The 25,895-nt window shown below is 44.3% G+C and overlaps 1 long non-coding RNA gene across 1 annotated transcript in view; it reads left to right on the forward strand.

Annotated features, from left to right (window-relative positions):
* The window catches only part of LOC138258753 (uncharacterized), a 60,907-nt gene that overhangs the window by 29,368 nt on the left and 5,644 nt on the right, over positions 1 to 25,895 (forward strand). The window contains exon 3 of the long non-coding RNA XR_011198550.1: positions 23,833 to 23,910. This is a non-coding gene — a long non-coding RNA (uncharacterized lncRNA). The remainder of the gene's footprint in view (positions 1 to 23,832; positions 23,911 to 25,895) is intronic.

Below are 25,895 nucleotides of genomic sequence, written 5' to 3' on the forward strand. Positions count from 1 at the left end.
ACTTCAGATTAAGATCTATTCCAGCTGTGCACCCAGGAAACCTCAGGATAATATCTGCTGTAACTCTACACCCAGGAGACCTCAGGTAAAAGTCTGCTCCAGAAATACACGCATGAGACCTCAGGTTAAGATCTGCTGAAACTCTATACACAGGAACACTTCAGGTAAAGGTCTGCTCTAGCTCTATACCTGGGAGGCCTCAGGTAATGCCTGCTTTAGCTTTACACCTGGGAGACCTCAGTTAAACGTCTGCTCGAGCTCTATACCTGGGAGCCCTCCGGTAAATGCCTGCTTCAGCTTTGAACCTTGGAGACCTCAGGTAAACGTCTGCCCCAGCTCCACAGCCAAGAGACGTCAAGTTAAGATCTGCTGCAGCTCTACACATTAGGGGCCTTCAGGTGAACCTTTGCTCCAGTTCGACACTTGGGAGCCCACACATTAAGATCTGCTCAATTTCTTATCATAGGAGTCTTCTGCTCCAGCCCTACGCCCAAGAGCCCTCAGGTTGAGTTCTGCTCCAGCGCTACACATAGATCCTTATGTCAAGCCACTGCTGCTGATTTACACGAAGGGGTCCAAAGGTGATCCACTGCCAGTAAACACCTGGTTAGGTTATGGACAAAGGTTCCTTCAAGGTCAAAGTGTTACTGGCTTAGAATGCTCGGGGTGCCAACGTTTACCAAATTTAGTAAATCCTGAGCCTAGGGGCCCCTGGCTTACTTAATTAGTAAGTCTGCTCAGAGTGCTGGCATCTACTGACTTGGAGTATCTGGTAGGAAATTACTGAATTAGAGGGCCTGCTTAGGATTCCAGGTTTTACTAACCTTTGTTATTTTTCGCAGTTCAATCTACCTGCAATAGTCTCCATCGTTAGAGATGTGCACGTTTTTTTTTTGGGCCAGTAAAGTTTTGTGAAGTCAGTTTTTGCATTTAGTGAAGCATGCAAAGATTCCCTGTTCACTTTGCTTTCGACTGTGCATTTTTTGGGAGATCTTTCCAAGATCATTTTCATTACATCACTGGTGACTTTGACTCTGCCTTCCACATCCAAGTGGGACTATGCATTTAGTCAATTCACTGCAAATTAAACCTCGAAGAGCTTTTATTTGAACAACAGCGCTTTTGCAGATTCCTTTTCCTCAGGTTTATCTGTTGCGAGTTTTTCTGTGCACAAAGCATAGATGCGGGAAAATACCACTAACTGGGACCTACGTAAAATTTGGAGGATGGTTCCCCAAAAGGATCTGGCTTCAGAGGATTTTCCTCAGCCATCCTACCGGTAACTCACATGTCAAAGCTTAGAGTTCCCTGGTGCGGCATTTGGGAATTCTTGACAAAAGTGCTCCTACAGGAGCACGTTTTTGTGAAAATGCTATCACAAGCAGTCACCAGGTAATGGCGACCTGCTAGCAACTGTTTTTGATTTTTTGATGCCAAGAACAGCCTGGGAGCTTTCTTACAGTGCATGGAGGACAATATTCTGTGTTCTCGTACAGTCGCAGTTGCTACCAGGAATGGGTAGCGCACAAATCGGGCGGAGCAAGGGTGGGGCAGTTAATTAAAAATAAAATAAACTTACCTGCTCCTCCGTGATGTGCCACTCTGCGCCTGCCGCCTCGTCTTCTCTCCCAAACCAATCATGACGCTTCTTTCATGCCAAAAAATACAGCGGGTGGAGAGTCCGGCCAAACTGACATGCAGACTTAGAAGTTTCTAAGTCTGCATGTCAGTTTGGCTGGACTCGGACGGCCAGCCAAACTGACATGCACACTTAGAACCGCACATAACACTCCTCCTCCAATTGATGTGGAGGAGGGTGACCCAGCCCTACGAAGGTGGAAAAATAAAGGCATAATAAAATACTTTTGTTATCCCTTTATTTTTCTACTTTTTGTCAGTAGGGCGGCGCTCCTTCGCCATAGCAGAGGGGCCGGCCCTTTTCTCTTTACTTGAAACCACCACCTCATGCATGGAAAAAATATCACCCAGAGATTTCTAACAGCAGATGAAGCATATTTCTGCATTCTTTCTTTCTGCAACTGCTATGCCTTTTATTGTGGTCATGAACAGGAAGTGGCCATAAATAGGGCATTAGGGTGCTCATTCAACACTGTTTAGCCAGCGACATGTTGGTTATGGGCCTCTGGCAAGGCCTTTCTGACAAGGGCAAGGCTTTGACATCAGAAACTCGATAGTTACATATATAAATGAGATTGGGGAACCACGAGGTGGGCATAATGGGGCTGCTGATTTTCCATTACTGCCCACCTATAATTAACCTTGTGTTTTCTACATGATGCATTTTATGCGGAACTACTTTTTATCGCTAAATAAGCTTACATACAACATATTTTTTCACAGAATTCATGATTTTCATACAAATGTGTAAAAGCAAACCACTTTGAAACATTTAGAGGGCTGTGAGGTTTTCCTTAGAACTTCACAAAGGCTAAAAAAATACATTTTACATCTTTTGCACACAGTTTCGTGATACATAGTGGCAATGACAGCATATCCGCCCCTCAACATCACTGCTGCAGGCCTACTGGGGTGACTGGGAAGTTTCTTCCCGGCCAAGCCTTCCCTATCGCTCCAGTCTGGGTCTTCGCTTCTCACCACCTGGAGTAAAGTATATCCTGTGCCACTGGAATTACAGGATTCAGCAGCCAGGGTATTTTCTGCATAATTATGGATTTGCTACATTTGCCACATAATCCAACAATGGCTGCATAACCTGCAAAATATTTTTTTTGTTTCTATCTGAAACGGATCAAACGTTGCTAAAATTGGGGGCGACCTGGGTTGCTGAACAGTGGCAAGCACAATGCAAACGTTGACTGGCTATCATTCAGTTGCTCATTGCTGCATTTGGATGCTATACTGGTTCTAATGAGGTGAAATCTTCACCCAGTGTGAAGTCAAAACAATGACAGAATTATGAAGTAGTGCCATCACAAAATGTGCAGCTTTGTTTCACGTAATTTGAGTTTTCATGCTGCATAAGTTTGTCAACCATGCTGCATAATTTGGTGTTCAGTGATCCGGAATATATGTTTAACTCTCCAATTATATGCTTACCCAACACTCTCTACTAGAACCCACACGGATATTGTAGTGACATGCTTGTTGGTAGAGAACTGCAGACAGTAGATACATGAATCCAGTGCTTCTGTGCGTGTTTGTGGAGCTTTTGGCATCTGTCCATGTAGTGGTGCAATTGTGACAGGGATGTGTTTGCTCCCAGGATTGCGTTAGTGGCCCACGAGGGAGGTATGCTCGCTCCTTCGTGTTTACTCAGCGGTACCACCTGCCTGGGCATGTGCAGCGATCTGAGCTTCAGGGAGAAGGCCTCACAACACTGAATCATAACACGGCTCTTTCCTGCTGGAGCAGATCTTAGGCAGAGCTCTCAGAGCAGGGCCTCGGGTGGAATTGTCTCCCCAGCAACACAACTACAACATCATATCTGCATCCCTCTCCGCCAGTATCGCTGAGTGGGTGGAGGGTCTCGGAGAGATGCAACAGTTCTACTGAACTGTAAAATCATACGGTTGTTAAGACCGCTTCACCTATCAGGAATAGTCTGGGCATCGGCTTCTCAAGGATTTTGAGGGACCTGGGCCAAACGTATTTTGGGAGCCCCTGTTCGGAACTGCTTTGAATTTATGATCCAGTTCGAGCTCTGCCATGCCCTATTTGGCCAGGTCACTGACAGTGCAGAGACAGACCTGTCCAAAATCTAAGTGTGTTTACATCAAATATTCCAAGACACTTTCTTTTACTATTGTAACACAGTACAAGCTCAAAAATATTACTGCAAATAATCTCTGTGACGCCCTCCCATTTCTCGTACATGAGGTCCTGTTTTGAGCTAAAAGAAACTTTTTTTATGGATGTTGCATGAACCATAAACACAACCTTTCGCTGCAAAATGTCTGTAATAGACTGTGACACATCACCCACATTAAAAATAAATTAAAGGAAAATCGTGTTTAAAGCAATCTGTTTGAGAATTATTCAAGGGAATGAGAGCAGACCTATCTGCAGAACAGAGCTGCCTGTTTTAGGGCATACCACCTGAAAGACTGGGGGCCCTGGACCAGAGCCTACTTTGCCTTACACTTTCTCTGAGTCTCGGAGCTAAACACAGCAGTGAAAAGTGTTTTTTAGTTCCAGTTCTACACTGCAACCAGCGAGCAAGCTGTGAAACCCCAGTGTGAGTCACAGATTCAGCTGACTTGGTGTCCCTCAGCAACAATAAAATAAGCAAGCTCCCCAAGCAAAACACACACACACACACACACACACGTGCTCTCTCTCTCTCTCTCTCTCTCTCTCTCTCTCTCTCTTTTTCAAAAGCTGGCTTTAAATGAGTCACATGATATTGTAAAACATATTCAGAAATTGCATGAAAGTGCTTTGAAATCAACCTAATAGCTGATGCCGTGTGGAATTATTTGGTGTCATTTTATTTACTTGTGTTGTGTACAGCTTGTACTGCTTTCTTTCCTCTAATATATCTAGCCTCATTCTCGTATTTGGCACTACTAGAATTCGATTTGGTGCGTTTAGAAATCCGAAAAGAAACTCCTGTAGGAGTAAAAACCCTACCTGCAATGTCCATTGCTTCGACGTCCGACACGCTCCAACATGAAATTAGACAAAGTAACAGTTAATTTAGCAGATAATTGTTTTCGTGATAAACCTTCATTGGCTGACCAGGCTACAAGGAATTTTAAAATTATATTAACGTCCCACAAGGATGAATATTTTGGTTGAGGGGGATGTACCAAGCGTATACCACGTAGGAGTTTACATATAAAAGTATATTCCCCAACGGTTTTACCATCAACTCAACAGTGTTTGGCCAAAATAGCCAACCTAAAGTCGTTAATCGTTCTGTAAGCTAAACCTTGAGCTGCTAACTGGGACAAAAAATTAGCAATCATCTGCACTGAGGCCCACAGGGGATCCACACTCCTCTGACTTTACCAATCCAACCATTGTTTCCATACAGAGTCATACCTTTTATGCGCACTAGGTGCCAGGGATTGAGAGAGGAAGAATCTAGTGTCCTCCGACACGTCTGAGATTTGCTCTGATCCCCTGAAATTCTCCATGCCATGAGCGACAATCGCTCTTCTGGAATTAGAGTATGTGGTTGCCCCATCGGGTCCAATAAGAGATCCTCCGATCTCAGAATTTGCACCGGCGCAACACAGCATAGGGACAATGCCACTGGAAGCCACGATTCAGCTTTCCAGCATGGGGTTACCAAGATTATCTCCACCTTATGATGAAGGACCTGGAAGACGACTTGGTGAATCATGGAAAAAGGGGAAACACGTAATTCAGTTTCTCAGTCCAGGACTGAAGGAAGGCTTTCCAGCTGAGAGCCATTGAATCCGGTCTCCAGCTGTAAAAGCGTGGAAATTGAGCATTCAGGCGGGACGCAAACAGGTCCACCGAGCAAGGACCCCCCGAAGTTGATTCAGAAACTGAAATACTCTGGGGTGTAATTGCCAATCGCTGACATCTCAGAGGTATCGAGAATTCCAGTCTGCTACTACATTCACTTTGCCCAGGATGTACTCCGTTGTGATCGAAATTTGATAAGCTAGACAGAAGTTCCAAAAGTGTTTCACAATTTCCGCTAGCAACTTGGACCACGTCCTCCCAAGTTTGTTGATATTCCTCACTGCTGAAATGTTGTCAATTTTCAAGAGGATACAACATTTTGTCCTGACCGGAGACAGTGTCTTCACAGCAAACAAGAAGTTCTAGACAACTGATGTGCAGTTGAAGTTCCTCCAGGGACCACTGACCCCCTGTCTCCATCTGTCCACATCTGGGTCCCCAGCCCCTTCCGATTCTATGACAATCTCCGGAACTGAGGCAAATATTGCTTTCCCATTCAAGGCGTCCATAAGAGCCAACCACCATTGAAGCTCTGGTCAGGCTTCCTGTGACAAAACAATCAGTTCCGAATAGGATAGGCCCTTGTGGAGATGCATAATCTTCAATCTCTGAAGAGCCTGATAATGCAGAGGGCCCGGAAAAATGGCTTGAAGCCAGGAGCCCTACCAATCGGGCAAGTACCCTCAAGGAAATCAGAGGAACAGACAATGCCTTCAACTCCTTCTTGATAGCTAGTCTCTTTGCCAAAGGGAGTGTCAATTGGGTCGAAATGGAATCTGTCCTGAACTTTAAAAAATCTATCTTTTGGGAGGGATCTAACTGTGATTTCTCTTTGTTTATAATGAAACCCAGATCCTGAAGAAGCTGAATCATCCAGGAGAGGTGTAGAAGTACCAGATGCTTCTTTTGCGCCATGATGGAATGTTGTTGAGATAAACTATTAGACACACACCTTTTTCTCTAAGCCACTGCATAACTGGAAGCTTGATCTTGGTGAACCACCAAGGGGCGTAAGACAATCCGAAAAGAAGGGCTGAGAACTCGGAACACCTTTTCTGCCAAAAGAACTGAAGAAAACGGCGATGAGGAGCAAAAATAGGAATGGTCAGATAAGCATCCTTGAGGTCCAAGCGGACCATCTAGTCTCCTTCTAACAATAGGACTCGGAGGACATGAATGCCCTCCATTTTGAAATGCCGGTAAACAATCCACACGTTGAACTGTCGAAGATTGAACACCAAGCGAGAATCCCCTCCCTTCTTTTGGACCAGAAAGATCGCACTGATAAACCCTCAGGGATGAGGGTGAGAAGGTACAATGGCCCCTTTTCAAAGAATAGGGTCTACTTATTGATCTATAAAAGCACTCTCTTGATGGGATAAATTGACAGGAGGTGGAATAAACGTTTGTTCGGGGTGGAATAAAATTCTAGATGGTAACCTGCTACGGTCTCTAGTACCCATACATATTGTGTGATCAAAGACCAGTTGTGTACAAACATAGTCACTCTGGCCCCCAACATTACCTCCCCGGAAGGAAGAATTGTTACATGATTGAAAGGAACTCTGATTGTATTGTCCTTCCCTGTGAGGCCCTCTAGGATTGCGACCTCTATAGCCTCTGCCTCACGATGGGTAGAAGTTGGAGTTGGTATGGTAGCTGACGGCCCCTCTGCCTCTATAGTATGGTCGGGAGGTTTGGAGACTGAACCGGCCTGGCGCTCGACCTCTGAAGCATCCGGCCCTGCGAAAAAGGCCACTGTTGAACACCTTCTTGATTGAAGTTTGGGCCTTATCCAAAGCCGAGAAGGTAGCCACATATTTGGCTAGGTCCTTGACGAACTTGTTGCCAAACAATAGTCCATTAGCGCTGGACGTGCATCAGAGGGTGCCAATTTGGGATCAATACGCAACAGGAGCGACTTTCAATGTTCTGTGGAAATCAAACAATTGGCATTTCCTAATAAACAGATGGCTCTTTGGGCCCATTCCAACTGGACGTCAGGGTCTATAACTTCTTGTGTCTCCTTGGCCTGTACCGCTAGATCTAAAATCTTGGTGAGGGCCCAGAAATATCTTATAATTTGTCCTGACATCCCCAGCAGGCTCTATCAATGTCTTTGTTTTCGGGTCCTTGGCATACTTCTTAAGAAAGGTCACCATGTGAGGATATAGTTCTGGTGTCTCTGCAACTTTGCCGAAGAGAGCTGGGCGAGAGCACTCAGACCGCAGCGTGTTGTGAATGTTTTTCTCAAAACTTTTTCGGAGTCTTGATTGAACATACCCTGCCACCTCTTGACATGTGGTCCATTCCGTGGACCTGGGATGTACGATAGTATCAGGATCAAATTGTAGATTCTTATTAAGGGGGGAATTGAAGGTTCCTCAGTATGATGAGTCTTATGCTTGTGTTTGCCCTTGTGTTTGTCAGGAGTCGAATTGTCATCCGAATCAGAAGACTTGGACTCATTGGTCTTATTTTGAGTAGCCTGAAAGGAAGGAGTAGCTTTATGGCTCCTAGAGGCATCATACTCGTGATCATTCAGGACTGAATTAATGGTCTGTTCCAAAGGCTCATAAGTTGACCGAGCAGGCTCATTTATATTGACTTCTATAGGGGCAGGGTTCCCTGATCCCATGCCAAAGCGCCTAACTTCAAAGTTGAAAATAGGTTGCGCAAATGGATGCACAGCTTTTACTAAAGCCTTATTTACTGAATCCTGAACCTGGAAGTCCAAAGCACCCACAAGGCGCTCTTTCATGTGCTGGTCATAATGACTAGCATCATAATCCCCATACTGGTCATCATCTGGATATTGTTGGGCCATTTATTTCAAGTGCAATATACAATACAATATATCAGAGGTCCCAAATTTATTTGCACTCATAATATCCAAAGGGGGCTTAAAACGTCCCTGCCGGTATTTTTATTTATAAGATGCAGAGAAGGAAGCACCAGAAGTCCCCTAGAGCCAGGCTCTACAGTTCTATTACAGCCCCTCCAGACGTAGAGCGCGGGGCGCACGGAGCAAAAACGGAAGCCTCTGTCTGCCGATGAAGCAAGCTCGCACAGATGCCAAGAACGGGTCTAGGCGCATGCGCGAGGGCAACAACAGAAAACAGACTGCTGCAGGGAATCGCACGGCCTCCCCTATCACTCCTCACCAACGTCAATTAAATCGGCTGAGAACAACGCCAATACAAATGTGGAATCTGCGCTCGGAGCGGGGTAAGCAAATCACCAAATCTAAGGCATCTGAAGGCAATAAGCCACGCCGTAACGTGTAAAATAATAATAGTAGTAATCAACAGTAGCGTAATGGAAAAGATGAAAGTACTTAGCTCTGCGTTGAAGCAGCAAAGAAAGAGGACGGACTTAGGTGATTATGATCTATATAATAGAAGGTGGGCTGTGATTGGGGGTCATAGCGAGGCTGCAAAGGTTTTGGGAAATGTAGTGTAGTTTTTTTATTGGCTGCTGTGTGTTGACAGTAAAGAAAGAGAAAGCATAATCCGAAGACTCCGGTCCTGTCATAGAATCACAAATGACTAGCTCAGCATCCAGAAGTTTATATTCCTTGTATCTTTTTCAAGGTCCTTTTTCTTTTTTCTCATGAGGAAGATGTGCACTTACTATCTGAGTTTCAGTTTCTGCTACATGTACTCTCGCTTAAAGTACAATGAGGAAATTGTAAACAAAGTCACATAAATCAGGGAGGATTTAGGATTATATGCTAACAGCTGTTAGAGGGTGAATGCTGCCACTCTGTATAGCGATATCACACTATGCTTGTTTCGCCAAATAAACTTGGGCAGTATTCATCTAGGTTTAGGAGTAGTCCGTTTTACCTTTGGCAATCTGGGGCCTCGGCCAGTAACCGCCTACTCTCCACTGAGGTGAATGAGGGCTGGACTGTTTTCCACGTGAAGCCCTGAGGCACCAGAGGTGGGATAGGGACCTCTCCAGGGGGGAATCGGGGTGGAGAGCAACCCATTACTCGACCAACCAACAGGTCAGTCAGGTTAGCACAGTAACAACTGTGAAATGTGAAGAATGTGCATGTTTATTCCCTGGTGTTTAGGGTGCAGATGAAAACCTGAAAAGTCCTTTGGGTAGGAGAAGACGAGTTAAGCTGGGTTGGGCAAGTAGTTTGGGGGGAGGTCTAGGATTTAGGAGAGTGTAAATACAATCCACTGTATGGAGCGACTGTACTCTAGAAGTACCATGGGGCATGGGAAGATAGGCAGGAGTTCCAATACTCCAGCACATACCCTATAAGGATGAATGTACTTGAGACACATGTTCACTAATTCAGCTGCCCCAGAATTTCAATTTGCAGCTGATAATGGAACATTTCCCGAAACAGGGGATCAGTAGCCATACGTGTGAGATACTTTCAATCCTGGCTTTACGAGAACAGTTACATGGACATCTCTAACATCCTTTAATTCCCTCTTTTGCCTTCTACCTACCTCCCTCCATAACATGGACTGCACCAAAAAAAGGCAGGCCGGCCCCTTTATGTGTTTCTGGAGAAACAGTGTATGGAAGAGGATAGGTAGGGGCTAGAAAATTTAATCTGAAGAACCCCTGGAAAAAAAGACCTTCACTCATGCCCCCAGTTTGGTGAAAGCATGTGCATGTATTTAAAGCAGTGGGTGGGACTCACTTGCAAAGAAGGAATGCATCTTTTATGTAGGTAGGTGCAGTTAAGCCAGATCGTTTAAACAACCTAGGGAGAAACTAAAGGATGCTAAAAATAAAATAACAAACAGTGGCCAATTTTCCTGAAGAAAACAGCAAGAAATAATAATAATAAGTTTAAAAGAAAGCAAGAGTTACAAACGTGTGGGATGAAACAGACTCACAAGAGACTCCAATAGCAAATTAGCCATTTGATGCCAGATTTAGGGCTTGCTCACCTACTGCCTGCCTCCTCATTGTTCCCCAAATTACCGCTGACAAATCTGACCTGAAATAGGAAAGGAGGAGCAAATATCAGTTGTTTTATGTTTTAAGCAACGCTTGGGGAGCTCCAAATGGGACGCCCAGAGGTGGGGTAGCGCAGGCTGCTCAGCAAAGGCAATGTGCCAGTGGGCCCTGCAGCAGCAGCGAGATCACCGACAGCCCACATAACTAGCAACAAAAAACTAGGGAACAACACGCATACCCCCAGCAAGAGGCTGCCTTGACATTCCCACTATGTTGATCAAGATCGTGTGTTAGCTCAGACCCTGCTAGTGTCTGAGCAGACTGGGCTCACAAGCTAGAGAATCATTACAAATTGCCCATGAGGGACCACACATACTATCCTCTAGTGATGTTAAAGAGGACGAACCCTGAGATGAGTCCTGGAGGGACAATGGCTATCCAGGTCCCATGCAGATTTGTTTAGCTTCAAGAAATAACTTCCTAATATCCAATATCTTCAAGTGGCTACCCCTACACGCAAAACTCACAGTGACACAGGTCTTCATTACCAGCCGACTGGACTACGGCAATGCTCTCTACGTAGGAATCACTGCACACCTTCTACAGAGACTTCAGACCATACAAAACACCTCAGCCAGACTCAGCCTCGGCCTTCCTTGAGGAAACCACATCACATCCCACCTCAGGCAACTTCACTGGCTCCCCATACAGAAGAGATGCCAATTCAAGCTGCTGACACAAGGCTCTACACAACCAAAGACTGCATATATAAGCACCATCTGCCCTTCCACCAACAGCCTCCCCACACACCTCTGGACCATCACCTCACTTCCGAAATTTCGAATGGCCCTCAAGATCTGGGTGTTCGAATATGCCTCCTGGACCTGCAAGCACCTGGATACCAATGCCTTATAAATCCTGATTGATTGATTGAACCATAACAGTATTGTTAGTAAAATAAACTTTTCATATTTTTATTTATACAAACATATATTAATACAGAAACATATGATTGTTTATTTGGATTTTTTGCATTCATACAGTTAGTTTTTCTTTATCACATATATTATCACAATTTTCAAATTTATTACCAGTCAAAGGGCAGCAAACCTTTCATGCAACATTCATATTTCTAGGGTGGTTTATAATTAAAAAACTACAGACAGCGTGTTTTGCTCTATGCATTATGACAACTGCTTCTTCATTGAAACTTGAGATAGTACTCATGCTTGTTGCAATCTTAATGCTGAGGGTCACCACTGGTGCCTTCTACTACTGTCTTCTTTTTCAGACTTCTTAAAAACGTATTTCTTCAACATGTACTTTCATAATCTCCTATAGCAGTGGTTCTTCAGCTTTTGGCTGTTTGGACGTCAACTTAATCAGTACTGGAACTTGAGGACCCCCACTGAATCATTATTGGCATCCCAGGACCCACACTGAGTAGTTACTGGGCCCCGGCCTAAGCATTTTCAATAATTTGAAATGCAAAACAATAGATACAAATTACAGAAACAAGTATTCATCGAACAAATATGCAAATGAGGAAATATTTTATTAAGGTCACAAAAAATATGAAAAAAATCTACATTATAATTTTGATGGGAAGGTTAGAGGTTTTCCAGATTTAATTGAGGTCATTCATCGTTCATGCTGTATTTTGTTTGATGCACTTGCACTGCTCCCATGAATGAATCTTAGGGTACTAATTGCATTTTTAGCTTCCAATTTCATATTCCTTCACTTTTACAGAATGTTTTAAAATGTTTGTACATTTAGCTTCTTTATTTATGTAAACTTTAATAATCTGGTCCTATTATTTAATTTTCTAAGCAGTCTTGAACCTCTGAATAGCTTTTGTGGACCCGCAGGAGTCCCTGGACCACAAGTTAAGTACCACTGCCCCATAATGTGGCTAAGCATCCAGTTTTCATGCCACTTCAATCACTTAATGTATGCTCTGTTTCTGTACTGTTCATACTTAATAATTTCCATCACAAATGTTTCCTGATATTACTTCGAACAGCTTGACTAGTTGTTAATCACTCCAATATCACATTTCCTTCATGCCTTTAATACCTTCACCGGTCATGTACCGTTCTGATGTCAAAATGCAGCAAGCGTTGTAAACGGGAGGACGTTTCCCTTCAGGTGTTCAAACTGATGCTTTCCCAGTACCCACTCTTAAAGATCTGTCTCTGCTGCAGGGGTCTGAGAATGAAATACAATACTGGATCAAGCTGAATTGTTAAAGTGACCCTGACAGAGTGTGCCAGGATGGAACAGTGACAGTGGTGGTCCCAACATTTCTTCTTCCTAAACTAGCCCAGCTGTATCACAACCGTACTCTTGTTGATAGGAATGGTATAATTTGTTCCACATCAACCTAATATTTTGAGTACTCCTCAGCTACCCATCAAATTTGTCACTCACGTGCCACATGTTATGCCCACAACATTATAAAATGGATTAAGACAACTCTTGCCACACCCCCACCTTTTTGAGGCCCCTCGTCCACCTACAGATGGACTTTATTCAGATGCCTATGTGTCCTGTGTTCTTGTAATTATGTAAGCGGCACAAACTTATAAAATTGTATTTTGTAAGTTTGTGCTGCTTTTGCGTCAAAAAATGACGGTAATGCGGCGCAATAAAAGTATAAATCAGGGCCTACGCTTCTTATGTAATACAGGGAGTATGAAAATCTCTCCGGATAAAACAGCATTTTGATTGTGCTTATCACCATGAACCATCTGGTAATGTAGTGCATTCCAATAGTGTGCTCTAGAACAAGCTAGTTATAACCTGAGCTTACACTGACCATAAGTGGCCCAGTGTGCTATCCTTGCCATACATTTTAGGAAAGCTCCGACAAGATACCTATGCGCTGTCACAAGCAACTTTCCTCAAACCATCCAGTCTGTCCGGCTTCTCTTGAACTGTCACTGAGTATGGTTCTGCAGTACTGCAGACAATTGATTCACTGGCTCTGCAGTTTCTGTTCCGAAGTCCATGCAGCCCTGCCGCGGTGCCCCTCCACAACTTGCCAGGACCTCCAGCACTATGAGTGGATCCATACCCAGGTCCACCAATGAATGTCAGCACCACAGCCCACTTGGAAGGCATTCTCACAGATCCTGCACTCTGAGAACACTGCTGTGAAGTGCAGTGGGAGCCCTGTCTGGACTCACTCAAGAGGATGGCTGACCCAGTGGCGTAACGTGGGGGGTGCAGGGGGGGCCGGCCGCACCGGGCGCAACATCTTGGAAGAGACTAAATCCACGGGTTAGGGGGCGCAAATTACTTGCCTTGCCCCGGGTGCTGACAACCCACGCTACGCCACTGGGCTGACCCTCCAGACTCCAGCTCTTCCACACTTGCTCTGCCCCTTACTGCCTCTATCCTCCCCACACTAGACCCAGCTCAACTGAAGCAGTGTGCATCAAAGCTACACAGAGTGGCTCCAGCTTCTGTGCCTCTGCAGCCGTGACCTTCTCAGAATGCAGATCCTTATGGTCACCGTTTGCGGCTCCATCCGAGGTAGGTGACAGGGCTCCTGCTCTCAGATACTGCAGTGAGCTCGGCCAGCTATGTGTGCAGCAAGCCTTCTTGTTAAGCAATTGAAATTAAATCTGGTGGGTTTCATCCCAGTAAAATACACTCTGCCTGTTGCTCATCCAAGTAGCCACCATTGGTGTATAGCAAAAACACTTATTTGCACCTTTTGGGAAGGTACTGACTAGACTTCAGTCCTTTCTCCTGTTGGATTTGCACCCATTTGCCCACCGATGCTACAGGGGCCTGTATTTCCTATGCTGAAGAAGCAGAGTGATTTAATTTATTTCATGTACACTTCCTTAATGAGTGCAACGTTACTTTCATAATACCTGTTTTCAAATGGGCTGTGCCCATTTAGTCCACTGAGATTTTTTGCTTTTGATCACCCATTCTTTAAATCTTTACTGTGGGTGAGCCTCATTACCTGAGTCTGACTCACAGTAAATTCATGGTAGTTGGACTGACCATATTTAATGCCAGTGTCTGCCTTTTAAGATAAGGCCACTGCATTGCAGCTAGGGTAAAGGGTAGTAGGCTGGTTACACTTGAACATATGTGCACACGTGTGTAGGCTGCATGAGTGAGACTACCGTTGTGTGCAGCCTGGTAATTCCACACAGGTAGTCTGCTGCAGAAGGGACTCTGCAAGGATAGGTGCAACCATAGGGTGTGGTACTCGCCATATAGATAGGTCAGTAGGGTTTACTGGAAAACCTGTTGTTCTTTCACTGTATTATACTTATACTGAAATCTGCTTCAAAGTACAGTTTTGCTCCACTTAGGCCATACTGCACAGAGTGTACATTGAAATAATAAAAAACATTATATATATACTAGGATGATAATTATTCATGTTTTATTGTACCACGTGATATTTAGTGATTGATCTCTCAAGAGCAAATTTTGGGGGTCATTCCGACCCTGGCGGTCCAAGACCGCCAGGGCCGGGGACCACGGAAGCACCGCCAACAGGCTGGCGGTGCTTCCCAGCCCATTCTGACCGCAGCGGTAAAGCCGCGGTCAGAAAAGGGGATCCGGCGGTTTCCCGCCAGATTTCCCCTGCATGGGCTGAATCTCCACGGAGGCGCTGCAAGCAGCGCCGCCATGGAGATTCCGACCCCCTTCCCGCCATCCTGTTTCTGGCGGTTTTTACCGCCAGGAACAGGATGGCGGGAACGGGTGTCGTGGGGCCCCTGGGGGCCCCTGCACTGCCCATGCCACTGGCATGGGCAGTGCAGGGGCCCCCTAACAGGGCCCCATAAAGATTTTCACTGTCTGCTTAGCAGACAGTGAAACACACGACGGGTGCAACTGTATGGGCATGGGCAGTGCAGGGGCCTCCTAACAGGGCCCCATAAAGATTTTCACTGTCTGCTTAGCACTTGTTGCAGGGCCTTTCCCGCTGGGCCGGCGGGCGCTCTTTTGGCGGTCGCCCGCCGGCCCAGCGGGAAAGCCAGAATGGCATCCGCGGTCTTCTGACCGCAGAGCGGCCATTTGGCGGTTCCCGCCAGGCGGGTGGCTCCCGCCGCCCGCCAGGGTCAGAATGACCCTCTTTGTGTTATAGGAATTGTTAGACTGCCCAGACTCTAGGGGGGTATCATTGAGCGCACCACTACATATGCATTATGTTAGTTGGGGAATAGACTAGATCCCAAGACAAACATGATTGGCCTTGAAGGAACAAATGTTGCTAACATGTCTATACTGGATACTAAGAAGATCATTTCTTATAGACTTTAAGGTATGACAAAACACTTGATCCCAGAGAGCTGGCAGCAGTTGGAGCAATGTGTCTTATTGGAGGAAAACCTAATAGCTAGTCTTGATATTTAGGATAGTCAGAACTTAAATATGCCTTGTTGGAACAGCAGGGATCCCAGGAACAGGATAGTTTCCTAGTAAGAATGGCTTGATGATGGGGAATGATATGATCTAATGTCTTGAAGTAGCACTGTTAGCCACTGCAAAGAAGAACCTGAAGACATTGTAAAGTAGAATGGGCATAATTTGTGGATGACCAAACAATAGAAGTAAGAGCAGGGCAGAGTGGTTGCCTTTCATTAAATAATAGTACAACCAGACACTGGCTAGTACAATAGCCAGTCAATAGCGAAAAAAGGAGCAGGAAGGGGGGTGTCTTGACTGCCCCAAAGTGAGGGCCATATAAAAATGAAGGTCAAGAGGGCTAACATAATATTGCAGTGCAATTCAACAAGAGATTGGAGAATAAAGGACTTACCTTGAGAAACTTGAGTGAGCTGATCTTGAGAAGTGCAGAACTGAAGGAATAACCAGTGGATATGGAGAACTCTGAGAAAGAGCAGACAAGCCGAGGAAGAAGTCCACAGTGCAAACTTTGAAAGGCAGCTTAGAAAGCAAACAAGGGAAAACTGAACAAAAGACATACGTCAAGAAGGACCACACCAACAACCCACATTTTTTTTTTATATTGTACTTACATGATTATAAAGTCTTAGAGTTTCTTTCTACCAAAGTTAGAGAAATCTCCAAGGAGGGAGCATGATACGAATGCTTAAAGGTCATCAAGAAACCCCTGGGCTTCAGTAAGAAGGTCCTGAATGTAACTGCATGAGAGCAGTCTCACTTGATATGATCTGAAGGCAGTCTGCGGGAAAACTCAGGCACAATCAATCTGTTCTAGAATTAGGAAGGCCTGGTTCATGATCAATGAGGGTTTAAAGTTGTTCCAACTGCAGCTTACCAACAAGCTAGGCCCTGCAAGGAAGACTGGGACAAAGCCAGGTGAGGGGCCTGAGCAATTCAGCACCACCTTGTGGTTCTTCATGTTCTTGTGGTGGAGAGTTGGGCCACTGGTAACAAGACTGTCCCAATTTAACCTCCAACATACTCCTCCAACCTCCACAACCCAAGTTTATCTTAGTCTCTAAGAATTGATACCTTATTTTTAGGACAACCAGAGAGTTACCAATTGCACCTTAATTCCGATAGACTAAAATGGTCCCTACATGAAATTCGTCCTTATGGGAAACCAACTTCATGACCAATAGATACTGGTGCTAACCAATCTGCCTTAAAACTGAATTAGCCATGTAATCTGTCTGTGGCATGTCTATTGATGCAGTTGGCATTTCAAATACCCATGTCCTTCACCCTATTACTGCTCTTATCTCCACAACCCAGGGTCCAATGACTCAAGAACACACCTTTCTGCTGAGTCCCCTCTCTCCTGCAAATCTACTGAGGAGGGACCTCTTGTGCAAATTTAACTGTATTGTCTATTGCACTACTGATTATGTTTCTTTGAATGCACTGATGAACAATGAAAATGAAGTTCTAGCTGTTTGATATGAAACTACTGATTAAAATGATGACATTGCATGGAAAAAATACTGTACTGAAATCTGTCTCTAACTTTCTTGATCTGGTGCCTCCTACTTTATGGTCTGCCCATGCAACAGTGATGGATATGTACTATTTGCCAAGTTCAAAAAGATTTGGTCAAATCAAATGAAGAAACATACCTGGTTTCCCAAAAACCCATTACGCTCTGAGGCGAAGGCAGGTATTAGACCTGTTATTAGCACTTTAATGAAACAAAGAGTTCTAGTACCTACTGTACATGACTGTTTAATACACCTATTTTACTGATCAAAAGGTCTAGCAAAGGCAAGTGCAGATCTGTGCACGACCTGCCAGCTATTAATGCTGTGGTAACACATCATTTTTCTGTTGTTTCTAATGTCCTCAACAATGCTTTCTTGTATCCCAACCATTGTCTAATGGTTTACAGTTATTTATTCAAGTTCTGCCTTTTTATATGCCTATACACTCTGAAAGTAAATACCATCCATAATTTACCCACACCAGTCAACGTCTTTCAGGTAAACACATTGTTGGGAATGATGGGTTATTGCAGACAGTGAATACTAGGATATATGACTATTGTTAAGTGCTCCCATGGGTACCTAAAGAAGGATACCCCTTGCATTTGAATGAGGAGGCAGAATGGGCTTTTTAGACTTGGAAACTAGCATTACCTTAGGCACCTGCATTTGGGTTCTCTGATGAAAATAACCTATTCACTTTGTACAGTCATGCAAAATGTGGCTTTGCATGAGTCGTCCTTGTCCAGGACACAGAGATTAGCATAAACGTGATGCATACTACTCTGCTGCCCTCAATAAAGTTACAGAAGTACTTCCGCTTTCATTATGAGCTGTGGTGGTGGTTGCTGTAGAAGTATTCAAAAATATTATTGTTATTGTTAGCTCAATGCTCATAGTAGATATACCCTATGCTGTATTTGCCCCTTTGCTTACAGCCAAATCCGAGTATTTGTCCATGGCAAGACTATCAAAGGATCCAATTGTTTTGTCATTACCATTACCCTGGTTCGCTGGCCTAAACCCTGCCTTGTTCTGCCCACTGCTCAGGACAATGAGCCTCATGACTGTCTCATAATACAGTCCCCTTATTGATCTCTCTGATGCACTAACACCCATTTGTGATCTTGTGTATTATATTGACGGCTCATGTCTCAGAAATAACTGTGGTTGATAGTGAATGGTTGCTGGAAGTCAAAGTTTCCCTCACGTGCACATTACTCAAGTCGATGAATTGGTTGCTCTTGACTGTGCATGTACTATTGATGCCCAAATGATTTCTACTGTATTTACTTACTCAAACGATGACTATAGAGTAGCCCATGCTTTTGGACTGTTCTGGATGCAACAGGGTTTCCTCACCCCAGCAGGAACCCCGATTTAACTGGGATTTATGATAAAGGATTACTTGATGCTCTCAAGCTACCATCTCAGCTTAAGGTGTTCCACACATCAGTTCTGTTCTCTCTTGAAGTATCGTCCAGAGAAAACGGGTTTCCGGACCTAACTCCCAAAAACGTTCCCTTAGCTTCAATTTCTGAAGTCATTAAAAAAGTTTCTCAGACTACTGGGTATCTTGTGCCAATTATAAAAGATTTGTGTGAATTTCAGGGTTATGCTTCTGAGTTGGAGAAGCAGGTTTGAATGAAAGAAAACTGGAATCCAAAAGGAGTGATCAGAGACAACATCAGGAGAGTGGTTGCCCAGAAATTCCTCCTCTCCATCCTCATCTGGCTATACCATGGTGTCACCCAAATCAGCAGAAATGGTTTTTGCCTCCAGTACACATGGGTTTGCCCCATTTTTCCTTATTGTACACAGCTGCCTATAGAGCCCACAATATTAGCAAATGAAACCACTTGTGTTGCTCACCTATGTCCATTCAGATGGGCTTTATCCAAATGGCTTTTTGTTGTTCATATATGCATGTCTTGGTTTTGGTCTGTATGTTTTACTGCTAGAGCAAGTTTATGTGTTGAGATGGGGCACAAGTGGCCTGACACTCTTCACTTGATGCTCTGGTCAATTGAAGCCTTCCCTAGCCCAAGAACTAAGATAAAATAAGATAGTAATGGGTCAACCCCACCACGCCTCTGTAGCATTGCTAGACATTCACCTAAACAATGATGTTACCCTTCAGTACAGCAAACAAAGTATTCTTTGTCTCTGAAACATCCATTCTCCAATCTGCTCTGCCTTACGATTCTGTCATTCAAAGTCTGCCAGAACCTGCACTAAGGAGAATGGACCCACGTGTTAGTCCACATGTAAAACACCACACCCTCTCCCCATTGGCATGATCTGTTCCAAGCCCTGATGAGCACAAGCAGTGCTGTAAATTGCAGTGCTGTGGAATACCAGCCTTGATGCCAGTCACTGCAAGATTACCCCAAACCAAATATTTCCAGCCCTGCGGTTGCCTTTGTGCCTGTAAGTCAAGCCTCTTCTAAACATCCTGCTTCTGTTCCAGCAAACCAACGTAACTCATTGGCTCAGTAAGGAGCTTGTGTTGCCAGCTTCCATCGACCTCGCCAGGATGCAGTCCTTCCGTCTTTCCGCAAATATAACCTCTGGCATAGGTAGTTGGAAGTCTCTCAGCTACTTGATTCCTCGATGGGTGTTGCCGGTCTTCTTCGCTTCAAGCCTTGATGTTTGGCTCACTGTGTGGCTCTGCATAGATGGGCCACGTGGCAGGTGCCTGAAGATCAACAATACTCTGCCTGCAGCCTTCCCTAGAGCTCAACAATCCTCATACAGGAGAACTCCTTTTGCACTTTTTAGAGCACTACAAACATAGACTCAATCTTTCCACTTTCTGACTTTGTGCCAACTTGTTAAAACACAAAAGAGAGTGGCGGGAGTAGTACAACCCCACACATACTCCCGAGAGGAATGAGCATATCCATATACCACTGGAAGTGTGGGGTGATCAAATGAGGGTAAAACTGGATTAGTTGACCCTCGACTAGTGGTGCTGACTCAGTGCGTATTTACTATATAGGGGGCTGTATGTAGAGAGGGTGTCTATGGTAGTGTCTGTGTCTGCAAGAGGGAGTTCCTTTTACGGACTAGGTGGTCTCACACACATAATAGTGTCATGCTTCATCATTTGACCACCTAGCCCCACCCAGGTAAGATAGTTCTACCTGGGCGGACTCAACCTCGTTGTTAAAGGAACGACAAAGGGAGTGCTGAAATCAATCTAACTGGACATTTCACAGGGATCCAGATGGGGTGGAAATAAAATTACCATACACGTCACCTATCATGGTTAGTTAGGTACTTTAATAGAGGTGCATGTAGGTAAGGTTAAAATTATGATTGGGACTCAGTTGAGTTTTAATGGCTCACGGAGTCTAAAAGTCAGGGACCAACATGTTTCTGTCCTCTCAACGAGCTGGAAGGTCAGGGGCATTCATCAGGGTCATGGATCCCCTAGGGGTGGATGCTTTTTAGCATGCTGAGTGGGTGGTAAAAGGAAGAATAGTGAGCCTACCTGAACTGATTGTTCATATTTAGGTAGGTCCCGAGGAATAAGGCGTTTAGCCTCTGGTCTGGGAGATGCCGGAGGTAGGGTATCCCTTGTAATCACACTCACTCCAAAGGGAATAGCGGTAGGTGTACCTACTAGCCCGAGCCCAGCCGCTCGAGTGCCAACTTGCCCATGGATGCTGGTCCCTAATTCTTTTGATGAAGAATAACAATGCTATGAATTATATCTTCCTAGGCACTTCCTCATGGAATGTGGAAATACTACTATTGCTATAACCCTGAATGTTGAGGACTGCTAAATTTCTAACCAAGGCATCATGCATCCTGCTATTCACCCTGCTGGCACTGTCTGGAATGGCTTGTGAAACCTGGAATGGCAGCATCTGCGTGGGCCAAGGTAATTGTGGTTTAGAGCCTAATTTATATGTTGGTAGGAAGGGGAACTCCATTGCTGCAGCAACGGAGCTCCAACCCTTCAACATGGTGGTCCCCCTCCCTGATCTATAAGTGGACAGATGTTACGTTTTGCTACAGCAGAGACTACTCTCTTTCTGCTGTGGCCAAACTTCTTTGACAGCCCAGCTGAATAAGGGCCTCAAGAGAAATGGCCACATGTCTGCCCACCCAATTAGTAACGGTAGACATATAGCAATTTTTTCTGTCTATATTTACTGATTTTTGTACTGGCAAACCCTGGAGGTGAGGGACAGTAAAAACGAAATAATACCTCCCCCCTCACTGTGGGAGATGACACTTATGGAAGGGAGAGCATTACTTTTTGTATTTGCAGAAGGAAAATCCCATTTCAGAATTTTCATTTTGTAAATAAAAAAATAATGTTGTTTGGTACAGAGCTGAGTCCTGCTGAGGCAGCCCTGTAGCAAAGAGTAAACTGCGTTGACAGGAACCGCCGTGGCAGCAGTTCCTGCCAACGCTTTTATAAATGACCACATGTTTGGTGGTCATTTATAAATTAGACGGGCGGTCCCTCCATTAGGGTGATGGGAGTATTTTACTGTGTCCCAATGCCAGAAACCAAGCTGTCTGCCTAAATATAAATCAAGCCCTTATTTCTCACTGCTCTGTCTGATTCCCATTTTAATCCTTATCATTTCGAACTTCCCTCAGGAGTCCCTTATTCCCACATCAGCTCTCAACAGCATCATTTTTATGGCGCCCAATCCTATACCTAGCTACTCATGGAGTAATCTGGATTCTGGTATGCAGCTTGCATCATCCCTGCTATATGTCATGCTCCACCTCAGTGCCATACCAGAAAAGACTGCCCAGAGAAGTGGCAGAATATCAGAACCTGACAACATAGACAAAAATCTCTCCTGAATGTTTTAATGATGAAATGTCTTATGAAGCTGTGAAATTGTGTTCGTCCCTGCTTAAAGTGTTACCAATGCCTTTGTTCTTTTACACATTGGCATGCGTTTTAAATGCCCTGATATCTTTTATTTTGGTGTTGTACATTGCTCATTTAGTGTGACTGCTCGAAAAAGAGTAGCCTCGTTTTGAAGTTGCCATAGACAAGTGAGAATCTGCAGAATTAGTGGTCAGCTTTCTACTGTACTCTACCATATCACTGTCTGAAGGTCGTGTCATGCTCTTCCCTTGAGAAGAGCTAGCAGGCATCTCCTCGTTAGTAGCTGTCTTAGGATTCATTATAGGCCACATGCTCTATCCCCCAATTGCTGCATTACAGAATATGTGTAGAAGTAATTCACAGAATGAAGTGAATTTACCATTTTATGCCAGTGGTTCCCAACCTTTTGACTCCTGAGAGCTCCCACTGAATTATTACTGGAAGTGAGGGGCCCCCAAGCAATTTGTCTGATTTAAATTTCAAACATTAAAACAGTAATTTGCAAAAAATACACAAACAAGTACACACCAAACAAATACTCAAATTACTAAAGATACAATTATTTTATACAGAAAAAATAGAAAACTTTTAATTGGAAGGTTGGAGCTGCAGCTCAGCGACTAACTAGTCAATGTTTGGTTTTATTCAGGAAAGTTGAATCCTCAGGTCAGTGTCTACATTTCCCAAGAGATTTCTGTTTTTAATTTTTAGGTACATAAGATCAGAGAAAGCTTTTTCACATAAATATGTGGTGGGGAAAGGAAGTAAACCATAAGGGCCTCTCATCTCTCCATAGCTTCTCTGTCACATATAATTAATTAGTTTTTTTAGCACCTCTCATACCAGTGTAGGGTGTCAGAGCACTTTACAGGGGACTCCAAGGTGGAGGATTCACATGCCATCCCCACTGGTAGGCATTTTCTAAGAGTGCTTGGTCTAGAGGAGCACAACTCAGGATTCAGAACACAACACAGTGGTTAGTGTATTTCTATGCAAACAAAACTTCTTTAGCAGCATAAGGAAAATGAAAGACTGGGGAAAAAAGAAATTTCTAATTTGTGCCTCGCAGTTTGCATGCAGTTCTTTAATGGCAATTCATATTTCACTGTGCTAGATTACGATTGTAACTTTTGAACTGCACAGTAACAATAGAATCTCTGTGACAAAAGCAGTAACCCGCTGTACTATGCACGTAAAGTACCGTTCTTTGCATGATACAAGTTCCTTGCAGCAAGTATATTAACCATATGTGCTACCTTTGAGTCAAAGCTGGCACTAGACAAAACTCCCATCTCTCCCCAGCAGGTACCTTAACCACTAGAGTTATCTTGAGTTTTATTTTTGCCCAAAAACTGTTGAATGTACAATGATCTTTGCAGTGTTTTTAAAACTGCTGCACTAAGGAAGGAATAAATATAAAAGCACACACATGTTTGTCAGAGGACCCAGCTGGACAAGTTGCTTCCTGCTGGCCCAGGCCTGCAGTCCCCCTGAGAAAGTGTCACGGACCCCTGCAGGGCCACGGACCACAGGTTGGTAGTCGCTGTTTAATGCTACATGAGCTCACAAAGTGAAGTGCTGGTCCTTTAAAACTGTCAAGTCATATTTAACATATTTTTGCTACTTGCTATATTTTTGCATTAAGCATGTATTTGATTTCAGTGGGCTTTTCAAAATGTTTAACTTCTTCTGTAGAAACTGGCGCATTGTGTGCTGGGATTTCACCAAGGGGACAGGCACTGGGCAAGACTCCACACGACTCCGGTTGGTAAGGTAAGGGAGAGGCTTATCCAGTGGGACTGCATTGGAGCAAGGCCCAGCACTGGACCTGGTCATCTGGCCAGAACGCTGTAAGCACACTGAACTTAATTAAGGAAAAGTTTGACTTACTGTTTGTTACTTTGCTTCCTTGGAAGTAATGTTTTGAAAGGTGTACCAAGGTGTTGTCTGAGTGAAAAACAATTGGATAACAGAGTACTTGGGTATGTAGGAATTAAAGGAGTCCTGTGGAAGAGATGGCGTGTGTGTAATCCATGGTTTAGCGAGAACAGACTATAGGGAGTAGTGCAGATATAGGGAAATAGATATAGGGAAAATTGGTTGGAGTGCATGGACCCAAAGTGCAGATCCTTGAAGAATGAATATGTGTAAGAAAGAGGCCCTTTGATTCAACTGCACCGGCCTTTTCTCTAAGGGCTCCAAGCGCACACCTGCAGGCACACTGATTGCAAGGCCATCTTAAGTGCAAGGTCTTAATCTTACTAATAAGTGCACAATACCTTGCCTCCCTCCCACAATGAGATCAGTTAAACAAAATTAAATGAGGAGTCTTCTCACACTACTTTCCATTTCCTTTCAACCCTCTTCACGTAATGAGCTATGGCACAAGTCCAGCAGGCACCTCCTTGTTTTCTGTACATGAATGAAGGAGACATTACCCGGGCAAAAACATCTAAGCAATATGAACCCACATGGAAAAGGCCTCCTACCCACACCATGTACCACCAGTTTGGTAAAGACGTGCAGATTTCTGAAACATTGGGTGGGACTCACAAAAGAGGACATGAAGAAATCCTTTCCTGATAGCTGTATGTTAGGTTATTTGAAAAATAAATTAAACAACCCTAAAACTGAAGTAGAAGAACAGCAATGTCTGTTTTGAATTGGTTTAAGTAATTGAACAAACCCAAACATGAATCCCAGGTCTGTGGTATGATATAGACTCAGTGGAAACTGGAATACAAAGTAAGCCACCTTTGGGAAAGAGTTAGGGCTTGTGCCCCAACTGCCCCACCTCCCCCCATCTCTTTCCTCAGATCACTTAACCTCAAGAAAAAGAGAAGGTGACTGAGGACAACAGGGGGAGATTTACTGGATGTTTTAAACTTTCCCATAACAACCGATGAAGTGCGCCAATGGATGCTCCCGGAAACGGGGTGGCTCCAGCTGGACTGCCGGCAGGGTAGAGGGAGGTAAAGCGCATGTGAGTGCACCTACTGACCCTAGAACCCTGGAAAGAGGCTACGAAAAGCAAGGCGTGACGCATTTTCCAATACCATAGACCAGTCCTGACCAAGAGTTTGTTCAGTCCAAGCTGGGCTTGGGGATTTCAGTGAGGGAAGCCTACTATCACCTGAGAAATGAGTATGATGTACTGCAGAGCACCTAGCTAGGAGGAAGCTTCTAACACGAGGACTGGGCTGATGTGAATGAGTTGCTGCATTTGTTTGTGCCAAGAGAAACAAGAGATTTATTGATTGATTGATTGAGAAAGGAAGGTGGCTGAGACAGAGCCCTGGGAACGATAGCTCCACAGGTGCTGCTACAAAGGATGCTTGGCTTAATGCAGAGGGATAAGTGTGCCCATTGAAAAAATATTTGGTGCGGACCTCAAACTGCAAACAGAGCAAAGAAGAGTCAACAGCAGTTTATTTAGAAAGGCTTATGATGTGTTTTTAAAGTTATTTGGTCATTACTTGTCTGACAGAGATAGCTCGGGAGGCAGTAGGTGCTGCTTTTGCACATGGATTGTCGTCAAAAATGCAAAATTAATTATGACATTTTGCATTGGATGGCAACATAAAAAGCTGTCTGAGCTAGTAACTATGGCATGTTATTGTGTTACATAAGAGGAATGCAAGAAAGAAGCTGTAGAATTTAAGCTGTGCCTCTAATATTACAGAGCATGCAACTGAGCATGAAAGGCAAGGAGCTCCTCCATGGGGGCAGCAAGGAGGGGGACAAGGAGGAGGACAAGC

Source organism: Pleurodeles waltl, chromosome 9 (genome assembly GCF_031143425.1).
Source record: "Pleurodeles waltl isolate 20211129_DDA chromosome 9, aPleWal1.hap1.20221129, whole genome shotgun sequence".
Classification (NCBI taxonomy): Eukaryota; Metazoa; Chordata; class Amphibia; order Caudata; family Salamandridae; genus Pleurodeles; species Pleurodeles waltl.